Here is a 19,778-nt window from a genome sequence, read left to right as displayed (position 1 = left end):
AGTAACTGAGGAGCAGGTTGGCTCAGTGGTTCCTTTCCCTGCCTTTCACCTATGTGGACCCAGTTCGAAACCCACCTCAGTCTATAGAGCTTTGCAGTGGACTGGTATTTCAATCTCTACCTAATTGCTTGGGAGCTCCCCATTGGGGTTTTCCTCTGTAACATCTAAAGCTTAGCATTTCTTGGATGTTAAATGAAACAAATAAATCCTTACCCAAATTTCTTAGTAACAAACACCCTGCAGGGTATACACCCTTTAACCACGCTTCAACAACGAGGGTTTGTAATGGTCAAAGAAACCTGCAATTGCCGAGCAGGTTAATGCAAGGGATGTTGTTAATTTCCAGACAGAGATTAGATTAAATATAAGGCAATGGAAGCTGGGCTAACTCGCCTTATTGCCAAGCAGCCCTTGCTCAGCCAAAAAAAAACACACAAACTGCCACACAGTGACCAGGAAAAGGGTTAGAATAGTTTAGATAATGGTTAAAATGTTACTTCAGGAGATTAACAACTTAGCGGTCGGGTTCATGTCAATTATCACCAGGGAATTAACCACAAATTCCAAACCAATTGATTGAATTATATCCAATTTAAACAAAGAGATAACAAAATTATTGAAGGAGCTTATAGCTACATAAAAATACAAATCAGATAACAAATTATGTTAAAATTACACGATATTGAAATTAAAAAAAAACAATAAATTAATTAATCTTTACTCCATGCTAAAAGATCCTAGGGGTACAACACAATCAACAGGGGGAAATTTAGTCTGCTTGAAAACTGTTTCGCAATGCCAACGAAATATGTTTGGAAGAACAGTAGGCCTAGTATCCTCTGATCAGAGAGCAAGTTTTTTTAGTGCTATATGCTCTGCTCTGATGGGGTTCCGAGTTTACAAAAAATACCCAAACTGGAAATATTCAACTTGTAGTCTGGATACTTTGTTTAAATGTGCACGTACTTGTAGGAAGATCCTGCCCATAGAGCAAGATGACTAGGAGCGAGTCTATCATTTTGTGGTTTCCCTCCTCCTTCTTCTAATAAATAAGTGAATTTTCTGGGTTTCCAGTACAATAGCGGACACCCCAGGGAAGTCTTGGTGGTGTACAAAGTGCTGCAATTGAATTAGGTGTCATTATGGTTTATGCATGGCCGAACCCTAATGGGAGATTGGTCAGACAGATTTATAACACTGCAGTAATTAATCCAATTGGAATGGACACTGATAGGCAAGCATTGGTTTACAGACTGGACCATAGTCTATGGCTAGACCATGGCTAGACCATGGTGGAATAGACCTTATGCACATGACATCATTTCAGTACAGCACCCTCGCCTTGAGGTCAAAAGGAGGTTGTTCATTGGCCAATCTATGTGTGTTTCGATTGTTTCGTCACCGTTTGACCTCAAAGATGGCGGCTGGATGATGTCAATGCATAATGGCGGCTGGATGATGTCAATGCATAAGGTCTATGTGGGAAAGATCTTTCTATAGCCCTTCATCATGGTGCGGCCATCTTGATTTTTGTTCTCCCATTCAAATCAATGTACCCAAACAGAGGTTCAAAGGAAAACTAGTCTGGTTCCTTTTTGTATGATGAATATTAGCATTCCTTGCAGTTACAAGATACAAGGACCATGACCAACTTTGGCAGTATGATAATGGGCTCTAGTTCATCCTCCATGTGATGACTAGACCATCTTTGAACATTACCAGTGTGCATCTGCAATAACAAACACTGATTATTTGGTCACTCCTGCTATTTGAACACAGCAAAAAGCAAGCTACCTTCTCCAGGAGAAATTTCAATAAGAGTTCTAACCAAAAAGGGAGCAAACAGGACAGGGCCAAAAGGTTCCCCTGAACCCTTTGTTGTATGGCCAGCAGAAAGACAAAACAAAAGTGTACTGTGTTCAAAACAAAAAAAGGAACAGAATGTCTTCACATTTTTGCAAAAAATGTGCAAGGTTTTTCACTATTTTCTCCTGACCCGCACAACGGACTGAGCCCAATTTATCTCAGTATTGTTATTTCATGTATGGTTGACAACACAAAACATGCACACTGTCTGCAAATATCTAGTCAGCTCATACCAATCCTGATGACACTTTTTAAAAGTGAGGTTTTTGATAAATGGTCTGAAGCAAAAATCGCAGCTTGGGGTGAATCCAGTCAGCGTTCATCGTTGAATAGTCGCCATCCATCCTTCTGCCTACGAGTAAAGAACTCACTCGGGGTAACTCCTGGTCAAAACACTCATGAGAGAGAGAGAGAGAGAGAGAGCACCACCGCGGAGACTACGCCATCCTCTTAGATTGATTGTCACCCCGCGACTATGTCTACAACTGCCTGACGACTAGTCAATTAATCATTCTTACTGTATGCAGGTTGTTTTTTTATACATGCCCTGGGTAATACAACACTCTAAAATTCATTGGTAATCTCATTTGTATAATTTTAGTTCGTGTACAAATTCAGCTCGTAGTTTTTATCAGTGTTGGACAATCATTGAGTTATCATGGAAATCTACGGAAACCATTAATTAACATAAAACAAGCAGAACAAATGAAGTCGGTGTTAAGAACAAATTGAAAGAATACATGACTAATATCAGGTGCAAGTTTATGCTAATGTTTGAGACTAATAAAAAAAAGCAAAGTTTAAAGTTGCACAGCCTCAAGTTTGCAGCAAGAAAATAATTTAAATACTTGTTTTCTCAAAATGAACTTTGACAGATGATACAGATGATGAAGACATTTAATTAAAACAAAAATTGTTTTCCCAAGAAGGAAACATAAATTGGGAATCAGACTTAAGTAGGAGGAATATCATGCCCTTATGTACTACCCATTTACATAATCCAAATCAAAGCTAAAGAAATTCATTACACACTGATTTCTCCCCAAACATAACGTAGTCTGAACAATTCAAGCCTTTACCGACGAAATTCTGCTAACGATCAGGTAGATCCATATTAGACCATGAAGCTATTAAATCCAAAAGATAAAAACCAACTCAAGCCTCCACCACACAAAGCCCCAAATCAAACAGAATTTCCATCCTATGTAAACTTTTCCAGTCATCATTTCTCATCTTTAAGTCATCCATTCATCCACCTTTCTCATTCCCATCATCTCGTCCATCTTATCCAAGATGCCATCCCGGGGTAACTTCAGGATACCGTACTTTGGGCCGTGCTCAGAGCTCAAGCAGATAGGCCCACCGCAAACAATGATCCTGTCGTGGAGTATGGCAAAATAAACACTGGAGCGAGGGCTTATAACGCTGCGCTGGAATTGCCCTGGACGGAAAGCATTTTCTGGGAACCGATGATGATCAAAATATCAACATTTGTTTAGCAACTGCAAGGTACCCCCATTGGAAAACCACGCTACTTAAATTACATGGACGTTGTACTGATCGAACCAATGTGCCTTTATTTATATTTTTACTAAAACCTAAAGGGGGAATATATTTTAATTTGAAAAACACAATCGTTTTAGAAAAAACAATTTAGAAGGAAAGGAAGTTTTGAAAGTAAATATGATTGATTTGGTATCACTTCAACCTGTTAGTGCATTCCGATGTCGAAGTTTAACCATGGAGGAAGAAAATAGAACCTCCATGGTTTAACTGACTACAAATACTCAGGAGTGTTTTGTGAAGTCAGGTTGCTAGACCAATGCAGCACCTTTCCCCTCCAAGGACTTTTAACCATCTACATATTCCTCTCCGTAATTACACTTGCCCCAAACTGATTTCGGTCACGCACCCATTACCACCGCAAACACCAGCGAATTTAACGCCGAGGAGTTCAACCGCGGACACGGCGTGCACTCTCACATAAAGCTTCGCAGAAAACTGATATCACATTTGCAAACAGAATTCATTCGATTACCACCGAGATATTTGGTAAACACAGAGGGACCACTTATGAAATCGGCGGGGGGAAAAGAAAAGTTGGCAGTGGGGTGCCGGTCAAACATGTAGCTCCGGCTGTAATTGAGCGAGAAGAAATCCACGATGTGGTGAGTCAAAGAGGTGGGCAATTTCTAATCAGATTGAATTGTGCTGGACCTGGAATTATGCCAAGTCAATTTTCTTTTGCCAGAGTATGTGCGAATAGATGTTTTTGGGGGAGATGAGTGTTGTTGGGTATGGGATTACAAAACTACTTCCAGGGTTTGCTATTAAACTACACGTAATTTTGAATCAAGACAATGATAGCGATATCAGCCAGTCTTGTTTAACATCTAGGGAAAGGAAAAAAGGCAACACTGCTACAACTTAGCAAGGGACCCTAGCTAAATTGCTCTCGTGAGAAAGGGGCTCATGAAACAATCATCAGATCTTGTTTCATATCTAGGGAAGAAATAAGATGCACTCTTCAAAATATGAAACTTGAAAGGAAAAAAAACGTCTGGCAGAATGAACCCAAAAAGTATGTTCCTAACATCCCAAGCACTACATTTCTCACAGAGTGGTTAGTGATTCACAGGTGTTTGATTAGCTGCAGTGGGGATGCATCTATAATCTTGTCCCATCCACTCCCCAGGCAATTCAACAAGAACAAAAAAATCCACCTAAAATATTGACCAGCAAAGAATAACAACAGCATTCATTGTTCATGTCGCTTCAATAACTCCCGAGCAGTACACCAGAAGCTGCCAAAACAGGTAGTCTCGTCCCATTATCGTCCGACGGTGGGCAAGTCAGTGTGACAGTGGCTTGGAGATTATAATAAGATATAGACGAAGATTCCATTTACTAAACAAACTCAATGAACCACCAGATTGTCTCCTAATTTGATTAGCCGATACATATTGCCTGAACTGGGTTAAATTTGTCCGGGAATTAATTCACGTTGTCCAAACAATAATTACCACATCCCTTGGGGAATAATCTCATGCCTTTGGATATTCGACCTAAAAAACGAAGAAAGAAGATTGACTCGACTTGCGCACCTTGACGTTACGCAGTGACACACAAAGACAATCGCCTCTTTATTATATATGCCTTTTGTTGTGTTGAAATTGTTCCACTCACAGTGAGAAACGCCACCGGGGTCTCCGAGAAAGCTATATTAGTAGCCAAAATCGCTGGATTAATTTGGTTCCAGCATTACACCAGGGTTGCGCGACTGATAACATTGATGGCTCTGGTAAGTCGTGTGGCGACAAGGGACGAACACACAGCCCGAGGGCAGCAGATGCCTAATGAAGTCGGGTCCCAGAGAAAATCACAGGAATATTATTGATAGTAAAAAGAAAGTGGAAAAAAAACGTAATTTTTTTTTTACATTTCTAGCGATGAATCACTTGAAGCCCGGAGGAAGGGAGAGATGGACAATGAGTGGAGGGGGGAGGGACTTGACAATGGCATGCAGAGGAGCAACAGAGAGCCCTGTTGCCAGGGACAACAAGCTTCTTTGTTAAAGAGATGGGGAGCAGACTGATCGAGATGCGTACAAACAATTGGATAACTACAAAGGTAGACAATGGAGGAGTAATTACATACCTTGTGGAAATCATAACAAGCCTAATGTCTCCCCCAATGGAATAATGAATGTTCAAAAAAACCTCATTTCTAATGGAAACTCTTTTCGATCTCCATACGAAGTTATGCATAAAAGCCGCTGGGAAAGATAACAACCAATCTCTCTGGCACAAATTTACATTGAACTGACTGTGCTCATGAAATAAACATGTTCAAAAAATCTGAGCATTTGGGGGAGTGGCTGGCTTTGGTCTTTGGGGAAGTGATCCGCTTGGGGTTCGAACCATACCACTAATCCACACAATGATATCCACTCTATGCCGATAACATACATGTAGGTGATTTCATCCCCCAGTGTTTTGTCACCATCATGACCATACTGTGAATTAACAAGAGCTGAAGGAAGTTGATTTATAAGAGTCGCTATTGGTAATTTTTTTCACACAATTCAAAGTTTGGAGGGAAAGAACCTTTAAGGGGGACAGAATCCCCAGTCGTGAATGGTGTCATATGTAGAAGATTGGAACTTTGCATAACTAAGAGAGGTTTGCATTAGTGGTGGTTCTGAAAACTTTACCCAGACTAACCACCAGTTTTTTTCAGAATCATCACTTACTCAAAAAAGATATTCACATAACATTACCGCAATTAGAAGATAAAAACAACTTCAAGGTACTCCTTCTGCAGCATTCTGCGTTTCAAAACTAGCCTCATAGGCCTATCGCTTAAGAAAAATAGTTTGTTTCAAAGATTTATAATAGAAAGTATATGAAGTTGCTCTCTCCACAGCATAATAATTTACAGCTTTATTTTGTACAATAAATTTGTAAAAGAGTTCAAGGGCCTTTGTCTCAGAACAACCTAAACCACTCCACTTACCAAAAATATCGAAACAAAATATCTTCCTCAAATGCACTGAACAATTTGAGGGTATCTCTGAAGTGGTACAGCAACATGACATGCCCATAAACAGTGAATCATTTCTTTAACAAAAAAAATTATAATATTTACAGAATTAAATAAATACTGCGAGCAATACCCAGAAAATGAGTTCCAGGCCATTGGTGCTAACAAACCAAAGCAAGTACACCTACACTAAGCATACAGGTATGCCTCCAACCACCGACTGAGCTCACTATACCCCCTCGGCTGCACTTAAGAAAATTAATCACTGCTGGCTATTTTGCAAATCAAATTATCTTCGTAAGTTGTCAGCGACGCTTCATTTAATCCTGCTTTTACTGGAACAAAGGGGGGAGAGGTGCAAACCAAAATAGTCGGTACACCCACAAAGACATGCATACAAGTCACTGAGTGCTGTTTCTACTGGTATGTAATAACGAGGTTCACGTTAGAAAAATTTCACACGTGAATTCAAATCTGAATGACAGTGCTTTTTATTACTGGACTTGCGCAGCTAACCAGTGTTATGAGAAGATGAACGATGGTGTATTTAAAAAAAAAAAAAACGTCAGTCTGCTGTCAATTTATGACATAATTATGTTTGAGTCAAACAGCGCTGGACTCCAGCGCAAACATTTACCAGAGTGATTGGCTTGTACAAGAAATGAAGATGTAATTAATTTTGTTTGGAGTCGAGCATTAAATGTGAGCATTACAAAATCAGGGTTGTATAGCAGAGGTTACTGTTAAAGGATTCTGACAGTAACACATCAAACACTGAAATGAAAAGAAGAACAAATCTGTCAAATACAGAAACTATCTGTCATTAACTTACAGGGTTTACAGAAGGTAACGGTGAAAAAATTCCCTTGAAATATTAGTCCATGAAATGCTTACATTTTTGAGAAAACCAAAAACAATTATCAATTCTCCATATCAAGAATAACGGACTTATTTTAAACACATGTCATGACACGGCGAAACGTGCGGAAACAAGGGTGGGTTTTCCCATTATTTTCTCTCGACTCCGATGACCGATTGAGCCTAAATTTTCACAGGTTTGTTATTTTATATATAAGTTGTGATACACGAAGTGTGGGCCTTTGGACAATACTGTTTACCGATGCTGTGTGACTGCTTTAATAGGGACCCAGACTTCATTTCCTTCCAGCCTCATTTTGGTTTATATTGACATAACCAGGATAAGCAGGAGAAAACTACATTCATCTAGGTCCGCCATGAGAAAGGTCTACATTATAAAACAAATATCCTTCCAGGCATTTTATTTGGCCATTTTAGCTGCATTTTTAAAGTTTGTTTAAACAATTTGTTTTTATGAAAGCCATAGAAATTGTCTTCCCTCATACGTTCCTCATCCTCAAACCACAATAGAACATCCATGAACTAACCTCCATGTTCTTTTTCTGAGACCAACTACTATAATTGTCTTCACATTGTGTCTGTCAAGCAGTGCAACAGATAAAATGTAAGCTCAGTTTATTTGTAAATATACACAGAGGTTCTGGAATTAGTCATTTCAGTCAGTGTCGGCCATCACGTAATCAAATTATTACATTTTATTACATTTCCACCTTTTAGTATTGTTGATTTAAATTGATTCATTGAAATGACCTCAACCAATAAACATGGATCCGCGCAAAAAGAAATTGATTTATGTCACACTTGGATTATTGCACTCTTATTTATATGATTCAGAGAGAGCGGTGGTCTTGGTCATCCTTGTGTCATTTCGTGCCGAGTCTTGCGTGCTCGCCAACCACCGTACAACACCTACGGGCAACGGGATGGATAGCCAGCTAATTTTCCTCCCTTGACGCGACGTCACGTTACGACCGTGGTCAGCAGAATTGATCAACCTTGCTTCCTGACTTCGGGCAGGACAAGGAGATGGGGGGTTGGCAACCACAAGATGGGCCAATCAGCCCCAGGGTAGAGCAGCAACAGTGTCTTCCTGGGACGGACACGATATGCGAGGCGATTACAGGGGTGTCCAATGGATTGTTCGTGGTACATGTAGATAATAACAAAAGCAAAAATCTCTAAAAATTAATTTATAATTTCTTGACAGGGAATCCCTTGTCTTAATATATGATACAATTTTTCAATGATAAATCTTTTTCTTTAGAAGATGAATAATATTTATAACGGTCCTGAAGGTTAAAAAGATTATTTGGTAAATTAAAGGGCATTTTACTTTTACCGTCTTTCAAGTTTGAATTGATCATAGTCAATAATTTTTATGTTTTATAACCAAAACTTCAGGTTTAAAGCCATTGGACCCTTTCGGTAAACACTATTGTCCAAGGCCCACACTTCGTGTATCACAACTTCTATATCAAATAACAAACCTGTGAAAATTTAGGCTCAATCGGTCATCGGAGTCTGGAGAAAATAGCGGGAAAACCCACCCGTGTATCCGCGCATTTCGCCGTGTCATGACATGTGTTTAAAATAAATCCGTAATTCTCGCTAACGAGAATTTATATTGTTTTACTGTTTTCTCAAAAAGTAAAGCATTTCATGGAATAATATTTCAAGGGAAGTCTTTCACCACCACCTTCTGTAAACCCTGTAAGTTATTTGTAAATCTTTTTTTCTGTACCGAAAGGGTCCAATGGCTTTTTAAAAAAAGTATGAAGTTAATGAAGCATTTTATTTTCATTGTTGTTGGGGTTGGGGTTTGTTTTTTTGTGCATTACATCCATTTTCCACTTTGAATACTTTGAAAAACAGGAATTTTATTTCATTACCATTATTTAAAGACTCACATACCCCTTCCAAATAATTCAGATGTTTTTTTTTTCTTTTACATCTTTTAATCTAAATGGGCCAACCTCGTAAATCTCCTGCCATTCCGAGCGTGTTGTGTAACAGGAGGAAAAGGCTGGACAGGTCAAGAGAGAAACACAAGTAGAAAATCATTTGCACTTTTTCCATAATCTGCACTCGTGTCTTCCATCGATCTTTAAGAGAGAGGGAGAGATGCCAAGCTGGGGATTCTCTCAGCTCCTTCATGTCACGCTCTTAAGATGTGCACTTGACTTTGAGACGTCACCTCATCTGATAAGATGGTGACCTTCTGAGAAAGGACTTTCACATTACAGAATGTATAATCAGATATCAATTGTATGGCACAGTCCTAGGGCCAGATTAAAAACAATAAAAACAAGTTCAGATTTATCATGTGCTTATTGGTGAATGAATGCTAATTGCCAAGCAAAATAAGATGTTACAATACATTATAAAAGACATCTTATCTTGACATTTGTGATACTTTTTTTCTAAAAGACTCGGAAAGCAACAGAGTACAACATCTGCAAACAGTGCAAGACTTGACATATTAAGGCTCAAACAAGAGCAAGAGGAAAAAGGAAAAGGTTATGAATCGAACTGACTTTGTCCAATGTTGTCTACTATGTCAACAAAGAATCTATTCACAAACCCATTTTTCTGTTTCATATTAATTTTCCTGACATTTTTTCCTGCTAATATCAGAGTCAAAAAATGAACAAGCTTAACAATATAATTTGAGCATGTAGTGACGATTACCAGCACAGAAATTTCTCTATATTAACAATGCTAATGAAAAAAAAAGGAACATTATTGAGAAATGCCACCAAAGTTGACTGACATAGAAGCAATGCAACACAATGACAGCCTTACTTTGCCCGTCTTAAACCAGTCACAAAAAAACTGGCCTAGTTTTCCTTTAATCAAAACAGTTTTTGTATGAGTAAACTAATGGAAATTACGTCCTAATTCATCTAGGGTAATGATCAATTTACTTCGGCCCACTTGTTCATCACTCCCGCCCAGGCCTCCGGGTGTGGGGTACCGCCATTGTATTACGTTCCCTAGCCTCCTTCACCTTTCCCAATTTACAGCATTATTTTAAATCCAGGACGTCCATAAAAAAAACAGCATGGGATACCTGAGAGTAGTTTCTTCTGTTGTGTGATGATAGACAGATTTGTGCCGTACTCTCTGGTCGTTGGAGGATGTTTTTTAAAAAAAAAGATTGACCAACCATGGTCCAATTACACTGCTCAGCTGAAAGTATTCGCTGAACAAATTTCGCTTCGGGAAAGTAAGCGGGGATCCAGCAGCGTAATTGTTCTGATTATTTACATTACATCACGGATTGTTGGCTTTTCTGACAAAGTTGGGGGCTCTAAAATGAGAGCCCTAACCCGCAAGAACACCACCTCTTCCCACAAGACATCGAAACATGGTTTATCCAGAAGAATTACAGGGCCAAATTTCATTGAGCTGCGTAAGCACAAAAAGTAGCTCAACACAAACAAACTATGCTTACCAGGACAAGGGTACGGTACCAGCCAAAATACCATGTCACAAGTACACTTTATGACTGGTATCCTGCTCATTTCTATTAAGCAGTGAATTATTAAGCAATATTTTCTGCTTTAAGCTGCTCTATAAAGTTGGGCCCTGGTTGTATGGCTTCTGGCAGGCACAAGACAAGTCCAGATCATTTTGAATTATGTGTCAATATGGTAAGGTTAGCAAACTTCCAATGCTTAGCAGTTGTGCTGTGTAATTGAGTGCATCATAAATGTCTTCAAATTATCATAAAGTACCATGAGGGGACCCTTTCCCTCGTAAGAAACAAAATTCAGTCAATAACTTATACAACCAGTCTGTGATTGAAAGCACTGATAAGGAACTCAAGAGGGAGGGAAAAAAATCCTTGGTTTAAATTCACACAATTACGATAAGCTATCGAATCTGCGAGTTATATTTGAATTCATTATGCTATTACTCATCACAGTTTCATTGCGCCCCACCCTCCATGCACAACCCGACGTACATGTATATTAATCCTTGGGATTAGATAAGGATTACCAGCCACCTGCCACTGTACAGACAGAGTGATAGTAGGGAGGCAGGAATTAAAAGGAGAGGGCGCTAAGGGCGTAGAGGGGGAAGGGGGAGTGTACCTTGGGGGAAATGTTCTTGGGTTGTCAAATAATGTGGTATCCTACATGTAGGTATGTTTCTTGAGATGAATGACTTCAAAGGAGCTGCATATTTTTACTTTAAAGGGAAGGTTTACTTTTTGGTTTTGCTTTTAGAGTTGGTTTTTTTTTTTTCCCCCCCAAACTTTTGTTGTTTAAAAAAAATTTAAACACGCCAATTTTAGTCTTTTTAACTAGTGTCGTGTGTGTTTTTAATAAAATAATAAACCTAAATGAATTCAATTTGATAATCACTCTTAAAATTAATGGCAATAATAAAAACATATTGTGAGAAGTGCAAAACATAAAGTTCCAAAAACCAAAGGTATACTTTCTCTTTTATACAATATTAATTGTTTGGAGAAAGTTTACTTGCTCACAAGTTCTAGTTCTCAAATAACACATTATTCAACCATGCAGGGAAATTGTGTTCCGCAGATTTTTAGGTTATGTTTATGTTTTAGCAAAGAATTTCATGCACTTTTTTGGGGGCAAGTTCCTTTGATTTTTTCCCCCCTAAAAATAATCCCCAAATGGAACAGCTTCAGGAAGAGCCAGCCAAAGCATTATAACATGGTTATAAGACATCTCTCCATCTCACAACAACAGTGCCCAAAGCACCATCTTAAGACATCTCGTTCCACCACTAACGGCAGCCTTACATCTCAAGAGACTAAGCTTACCTGAATCAGACCATCACACCTTCAGGTGCCATCATCCAACAACCGCAACGGCCAGTTTTTTTTTTCTCAAAAGAAAAGACGCCGGATTCACCAAAAAACTTGACTGGATTTCTACCCCCTCGACAACAAGGAGTGCTTTGTCAACGGACCGGGGCTCGGTCACTTCAGAGACTCTCAGTAAAACAAATCTTGAAACCGATCCGTGATTCTTGCACTTGGGAGCTCGATAGAGCGAGGAGCTCTTGAGACGGTATGAAGAAGAAGAAGAGAGAAAGAGAGGAAGAGAGAGGGGGAGAGGTTTGGTGGGATTGATTTGTCAGCCGGGGCATCAGCGAGACACAATGAAACCGGCAGCAGATATTAATGGGCATGATGGGACAGTCGTTGACGCCGCTATTGTTTGTAGGGAAAAAAAATGAGAAGTACTTCTTCATGAGTGCGCCATGAGGCACTCTCTAATGCAGTCTTTTATTTTGCGCTGAGGAGGGGTAACACACACAGCGTGATTATTATTATTATTTGTATTCCTCAAGTATAGGCCCAGGGGACTTAAATTCTTTTTTATCTTGCACCGCCACGTTAATTTCCTTATTAGAAAATTATTTAGGCTGAAAATTTGTGGTTGACTTGTCTATTGATTCTGTCATTTTAATGTGCTTGCAAAATGGGGTCTGAGACTCTTTTTTTATTGAGTTAATATTATGTAAAACCATAACAGTCTCAAATCCAACAGAATCCATCGCCGGAAGTTTTCTGACTTTGTTAGGATATGATGCTCCAGTCCTAAATGGATTGAGCTGGCAAACCAGTCTTATTATGTCTAAACATTTAGGCATGCAGGTCAGATACTTCATGGAGGCAACAAAGGCGAATGCCTCCATGCCTGTCCCCTGGTTATTGCCTTGGTGCCCTTGAAATGCTTCAGTAAAAATTTACAATTTTATCATAGGGTGCCCTTTACCAAGGAGAAAATACACCTTGGTGCCCTTTTCCCTTTCAAAAACGAAGCATACAGACCTGGAATCTTTATTTTGATTAACAGAACCAGAATCTAGAACCTGGTCAAGTCCAATCATACAGGCCTTGATTAATTCACACCCACTTCCAATTAATCACCAAGTACGTTATAATATTAACAAAAAATGCGGTAAAATAGGAAATAGCGATAAGCGGTCTTCTTGAAGTATAAACTGATCAAAGGTCTCTCAGGAGCAAATCGCTAGCAGAGAAAAGGGAGTCAATGATTTATTAGCGGTAATTTACTGAGGATGAAAGATGCCGCAAAACATCTCGGCACTACACTGCGATACTCTTACAGTTTACAAATACTGCAGTCTTTTGATTTATTGTGAGAATATATTGCTGGTAGCCTCTATCTGTACATTGTGTACCCTTTGTAAACACCTGGGTACAGACATAATTTTGTGTGGATTGTGATTAATGTCTACATTTATATTTACGAAGGCATAGTTCCCTAATTAGACAAAAATAAGGCAATTAGGTTTAAAAGAGAATTGAATTGAATTTCAAATTTTGGCATGTTGGAAACAAGTTTCTATAATGGTCTGCAGCACCATATATTATGCCATGCTTATGTTATTATTACGAGGATGAACTCTTTTGAGGAGGAAACAAATCTGGGCCCAATTTCATGGCTGTACTGAAATGTTGCGTTTCACAGGGTGCTGTTTGCACCATTTTTCGTGGAAAGCAGAGCCATAAACTGGGTGTAAAAAAGGATAAAATATCATGACTGCATCAGTGCATACAATACATAGCCTACTGAATATAGCAAGATATCGCTCAGATGTGGAGTCTTGCACCCGTAGCCTATTACGCTACACTCATTCATGACCATTACAACAAAGGCTCAGACTATTTGCCCTACGTAAGTTAAGCCTCCATTTGAATTCAAGAATTAAAGTTGAAGAACTAAAACACACAAATGTGTTTACTATATAGCACAATTGTACATCAGTCACCATTGACCATCAAGTATATCTACAATTCTTCCTTACATTACAAACAATAAGTCTTGCACCTGTACCAAAGCAATTACATAATACTCAACCTCATTTCAGCACACAACAAAAGTCTCAGACTATCCGCCCTTCCAGCTTCAATATGGAAGAAAAAGAAAACAATGACACCGCTACAATACAGCAAAAAATACATTATGAAACATCACTCACCATTGATCATTTGCTATTTCAACATATTCCCCCTCGCAGCGTGAGCTATGTGTCTAGCACCTGTAGACCACGCGTTATGACACTCATTCTCGTTCATTTTACTTTCCTAATAAAAAAGTGACAGCTGCTCTCCTAATGCTGTTCACAAGCATTGGCAATCAGGCGTCTCAAGAAACCAGTGAGGCGCCTTATTCAGAGGTGGCTCGTACAAGTGACGGAGCATTGATAAGAGCAAGGTACCGATGATGAAAAGCCAGTGTATTAAAATCTATAAAATATAGATTCGGTGACTTGACAATTTTCATTATTTAAAAGGGGTTGGGGTGGGAAGGCTGTCAGTGTCTGTTTGTTGACATCACACTGTGTGAGGGCGGGTGGGAATTTGTGTGTCGTGCTGTGGCCATTGTTATTGTACCATATTCAAACCAGTGTCAGCAAAATGAGGCCGAGAGGCAAAATGGTCTGGTTTAGCGTGAATTGGTATCGAACATTCAACAACTTGAAAACCAGTGATGTAACAGTTATCTCACCATAATTTTGTTTAATTAGTTATCATTGGTTTGTCGATAACAAAAATTAAAAGTGCTTGAATTTGCCAAGCATATCATTCAAAATGTATCTACATAAATTATTTATTTTTGGTCTGTGTAACTAAAAGGGTACCATGATTGTTATTGTGCAAAACTGTTAAGTTGGGGATAATGTTTTGCATATGAACTGAAACTAAAACAATTGTTACAGGTTGTATGGCTTTTGACAGATACCCCGAGACAAAAATATTGACAAAATAAGGAGACTCTGCCAAAATGGTTGGTAGGCTGCTGGCACATTAATCCAAAGGGTGACGGTTCAAGACCTGTCATTTTTCTTTGTTCACCCAAACAATGAAACTATAGCACAATGATTCTGATGTTATGACATCTTATGAAAAGGACATTGTAGACTGCACTAAATGTTTGGAAATGCATACACATTTTTAAGACATCATCTGCAAACCATCATTGTTCTAGCTTTATTGGAAATTGCATTGTTATATCAAAATTTCAGAAAACTAATTAAATTTCCAAACAATTAATCAAACTCGGTTTACCATCAAATTACGAGCAACCTTTTCTACCTGTGAATTCCAACAAAGAGATGAAAATGACATCTGCTGACGGAGCAGCTTATTCACACAAACACTGACCAACCGAATAAGACCACAGAGTGTTTGGTTTTCCTAAAACCATATGGATTTTTTTTTTCAATAATAACAGCTCCACTAAACCAGCAGGACATTTCATTTTCCTGCATCCCATTTTCCACATTTCAAGGATAAATTCGCTGTAAATAGACACTGGCAGGTGAGAAGTATAATATGTGAAGTGGAACCTGTTCGATTCACATTTTTATTACAAAACGTCTTCAGCGGACAGCTAAAAGCTTCTGTCCATCTGGACATCTAAAAAGGGGGTCAATGCATGAATGACCCGATGCGAGACAAATGCACACTATTGAATTGACCATACCATGCGGCGTACGGGATACTCTTATTATTGTCTTTATCCTGAGGATGGATTCTAGGTAATGGGGACAATTGTTACTTCAAGGCCCACAATTTCTAGATTAATTGCTCTTATTTCTCTAGGTGAATGGTAAAACGTAAGGTATTGGGGGAAACGTAAAGAGGAAAGAAATCAAGTAAGGACAAAGGCACCGCATCCTGAAGGTAGTACAGTATTTAAAGGCATGCACTTTTATCATTACACGTGTCTTTATCATGGAGCGGCCATCTTGTCTTTCCCCATTCAATACAATGAGAGCAAATTGAGGCTGGAGGGTCAAGTTAGTCAGACTCCTTTTAAGCAAAATAAAAACCAGTATCCATTATTGATTTGTATAGGTAAGGAACAAGACTAAGAGAGCACAGTATATTTATCAAAAGGACAGAATTACGGGCAAATTTTGATATGTGAATTTTTTTCTAGAGAAAAACAAGAGAAGAAAACCTTGTAGAATGCTCAAGATCAGCACCAAGCGTGCCCTGTATTTAAAGTTTTTTAAAGGAATGATTGTCTCCAAGTAACTGAATCACAATATTTAGATTTTCTTTATTATGGAGCGGCCATCTTGTCTTTCCCCTTTCAACACTTGTAATGAGAGCTAATTGAGGCTGGAAGGACCAGTTAGTCAGACCCCTTTTTAGCAAAATAAAAACCAGTATCCATTATTGATTTGTATAGGTGAGAAACAAGACAAAGAGAGAGCACAGTAAATTTATCAAAAGGACAGAATTACAGGCAAATTTTGAGATGTGAATTTTTTTCTAGAGAAAAACAAGACAAGAACCCCTTGTAGAATGCTCAAGATCAGCACCAAGCGTGCCCTGTATTTAAAGTTTTTTAAAGGAATGATTGTCTCCAAGTAACTGAATCACAATATTTTGGTTTGTGCAATTCATAATCATAAATGTTAAACCAATGTTTGTATAAGAGAGATTGCCAGTTGTCATCTAAACAAATAAATAAACACACTTACAAATAGTCAAGCACACTCCTGTGTTTCTCACAATAATGATGTAAAGGTTAATCCAAAATACCAATTTAAACATCCCTTATGAATGATTCACAAAAGTTACAGTCATTATGCCCCCAAAAATATTAGACGTCACACCCTTATAAACCAGTCTATGGGTAATACTTTCTGGTATTTGATCTTAACTCTAAAGACTTATAAAATGGCAAAAAACAAACCCGCAACTTTAAGTCGGATCTCTTCTTCATAAAGCCCCACTTGATAAAACCCCAAACTCCAATATGACCGATAAACCGCAACTATTTTTTGCCATCACGAGGACCATTGACATGGTCTTCATACACACAAGTGGCTTCCTCACCGCAAATCTCATTCATCTTCTTCTTCTTCTTTCTCTCTCTCTCATCAAAATCACGTCCAAGCACGGGGCAACTTCATCAAGAGGAACCCAAACCCACAGATCTGCGCGTATTAACTATCTACCTTGTGGCCGAGGCATATCGGATTCCAAAGTTCTACTTTAAAAGAAGAGCAATGCCCGGCCCCTTGTGAGTGTTTGCATGTCAGGTAGCGAAGGTTGCGTGGAGACAACACTCCTGAGTCTTCTAATGAAACCATCTACATGTATGGAGGAGAGGGGGGGAGAGTTAGTAGAGCTCATTGACATACCCCTCCTTCAACTACCATTTTGTTTCTTGAGATCATCAGCTCAGGTTTCCTTAACCACTACATTAAGATTCCTTAATTTCAACTTCCATTTTGTTTCTTGAGACCACCATCATGACCATCTCGGGTTTCTTAAACCACAGCCTTAAGATTTTCCTTGTGTACCGAATCTCATATCCTGAACATCTTCCTCATCTTCTGACCGCAATCTCTCTAAGAAACTCTACATCTGTGCCTTCTTCTTTAAAATCTATTGTCCAGCTTGTTGCCTTTCTCCCACTTTCTTACATCTTGATCAATATATCGTCATCTCGAAGTGTTCAATAAAAGGTGGCTTAATATTAAGCTATTTTCCAAGCTTTAATTTTTAAAGCTTCTCAATATATGCCAAGATGTAGCAGAAAGCCAGCGAGACTGGTCAGCACAATTTTTTGCGCACAATACTATCAAACCAAATTGTGCAAATAGACAAAAAGTTTTCAGCAACTATTCTAGGCATAACATTTAGCACTTTTGAAAACATTTGGAGCACAAATTTGAGCTCTGATAAGTACACATTGTAAATATTGAGATGTGCTTTTAAAAAAAATCAATCCCCACCCCACAGATACACACACAAAAGAAGCTGAATCCAGCTTTAATGCCGAGAGCTCACATGCCTGTCTGTCCCTAATTCTATCGTCTTGCCCATTTAGGAAGCTTTTAGCGCAAGTTAAAGAAGAAGGAAAAAATCATACAAAGGTCATCATAACAGAGCACTTATCTCCACATATTATGCACAAATGTTTGCATTATCCACTCTCATGGGTTTTCACACAGTAGATGAGACTGAACAGACTACATGCAACATCCCATCCACAATTTAGACACGCACCTGAGATTCATAAATATCACGTATAGCTGCTCCGGCGAGGAGCAAGGCCTACTGAACACGATTAATGCAAGGCAGCGCAGCATGCATGGATCAATGATTTAGAAGATACATTCACAGCGACCCCTGGTTGTCAGAACTCTTTCTAAATTTGATCAAGTCAGCCGATGAACCCTTCCCCCGACAGCGCGACTGAAAAATGATCCGCTAGCCTGATACTCGCTAACCCCTCATTGGCAAAACTTGTTTATTTTCAATTTAACTCGTCAGTAAAAAAGCCACACTGTACGATAAATGCCTCGACAACCTTTCTTTGGTCAAAAACTGTCACGTTTCAAGCTGAGTCAAAGGATAGCAGTGATAATGAAAAGCAAAACTGTCTAAATTAATGTAGAATTTAAACGAGGTTAACGACACATTATGTGACGTTCCTTTAAGGTGTTAATTTTACTCCACTTTGATTCACCCAAAGGGGTTAAAATCAGTGATTGGCAAGTAATAGTATGTGGCAAGAAAAGAGGGAAAGTGTTTATACACGTACAGAATGAGAACGCTTGTCAGAACAATGAAATTAGGACGAGCCTTTGCAGAAACTCAAAATTGTGGAAAAGGGCCAACAATAGAGAGAAAATCTCTTGACTTGACATAGATACAAAGAAAATATTTGAGAATCAGCATTTAAGTTTTAAATTTATCATTTAGCAGTTCAGCAACAAAATTTCAGGATTGGGCCATTGTTTCCAAAAGGCATATTGAACGTTTGGGACACGTAATACCTTAAAGACAGTGGACACTATTGGTAATTGTCAAAGACGAGTCTTCACAGTTGGTGTATCTCAACATATGCATAAAATAACAAACCTGTGAAAATTTGAGCTCAATCGGTCGTCGAAGTTGCGAGATAATAATGAAAGAAAAAACACCTTGTCACACGGAGTTGTGTGCTTTCAGATGCTTGATTTCGAAACTTCAAATTCTAAACTTGAGGTCTCGAAATCAAATTCGTGGAAAATAACTTCTTCCTCGAAAACTACTCCATTAGCCATTTCTCACAATGTTTTATACTACCAACCTCTCTCTATTACTCGATACCAAGTAAGGTTTTATGCTAATAATTATTTTGAGTAATTACCAATAGTGTCCACTGCCTTTAGGAAGCTAATAAGTGTATTAAAAAAAAAAAAAATAATTTTTTACAACTGTTATTTATTTGTTTATTTATTTTATATTTTATTTTATTTTATTTCTTTTCTTTTTTGGGGGGGGGGGGGGGGTGTAGGTGGAGGGGGGTCCTACTCGGACAATACAGAGAATGTTTCTTTAGCTCTGATAATTATGCTCTTTACTTGTTCCATGCTCTATACTCTGGCGTGCTGACTCTCATTTTACAAACCGTGTAATACAAACCCCTGTTTATTTATAAACACACATGATTTACTTGCCCCGATTA

Source organism: Asterias rubens, chromosome 6 (assembly GCF_902459465.1).
Source record: "Asterias rubens chromosome 6, eAstRub1.3, whole genome shotgun sequence".
Taxonomy (NCBI): domain Eukaryota; kingdom Metazoa; phylum Echinodermata; class Asteroidea; order Forcipulatida; family Asteriidae; genus Asterias; species Asterias rubens.
This window is presented reverse-complemented; position numbering follows the sequence as displayed.